Below are 897 nucleotides of genomic sequence, written 5' to 3' on the forward strand. Positions count from 1 at the left end.
ATATGGGGTTCTATATGGGGCGGGATATGCGGGTTAATCGGGGTTTATATGGGGGGGATATGGGTTTATGATGGGGGGGTATGGTGGGATATGGTTTATATGGGGGATATGGGGTGATCTATTGGGGGATACTTGGGGATATGGGGGGATATTGGGCGTTATTATGGGGGGATACTGGGGGGATATGGGGGATATTGGGTTTATGGGGGATTAATGGGGGGATTATCGGGTATATGGGGGGATAATGGCGGGGATATGGGGTTATATGGGGGCGTATGGGGGATATAGGGGGATATGGGGGGGATAGTGGGGCGGGATATGGGTCAAATGGGGGATATGGGTCGTATGGGGGGGATATCGGCGGGACATATATGGGGTATGGGGTCAATGGGGGGATTATGGGTTATAGTGGGGGGATATTAATATTTGGATTGTTTCGGGATAACTGGGTGGGCGATATCGGGGGATATGGGGGGTGGGGGGATATGGGGTCAATAGGGGGGGGGATTGGGGGGATATGGGGATATTAGGGGGGATACTGGGGGGATATATAGGGTGGATATGGGGTTGTCCAATGGGGGGATATGGGTGATTGGGGGATATTGGGGGTATTAAGGGGGGGATATGGTCAATGGGGATATGGGGGGGATATAGGGAGGATTAATGGGGGGGAAATCATGGGGTCATAGGGGATATGGGTTGGTTATACTGGGGCTTATATGGGGTTAATATGGGGGGATATAGGGGTTTATATTGGGGGATATTAGGGGGATGGGGATATGGCGGTTTATAGATTGGGGGATATGGGGAGACATGGGGTCAATGGGCGTTTGGCGGGGATCTGGGGGATATGGGGATATAAGGGGGATAATGGGGGATTAGGTTGGTGGGCTATAG

Source organism: Coturnix japonica, unplaced genomic scaffold, assembly GCF_001577835.2.
Source record: "Coturnix japonica isolate 7356 unplaced genomic scaffold, Coturnix japonica 2.1 chrUnrandom747, whole genome shotgun sequence".
In the NCBI taxonomy this organism is placed as follows: domain Eukaryota; kingdom Metazoa; phylum Chordata; class Aves; order Galliformes; family Phasianidae; genus Coturnix; species Coturnix japonica.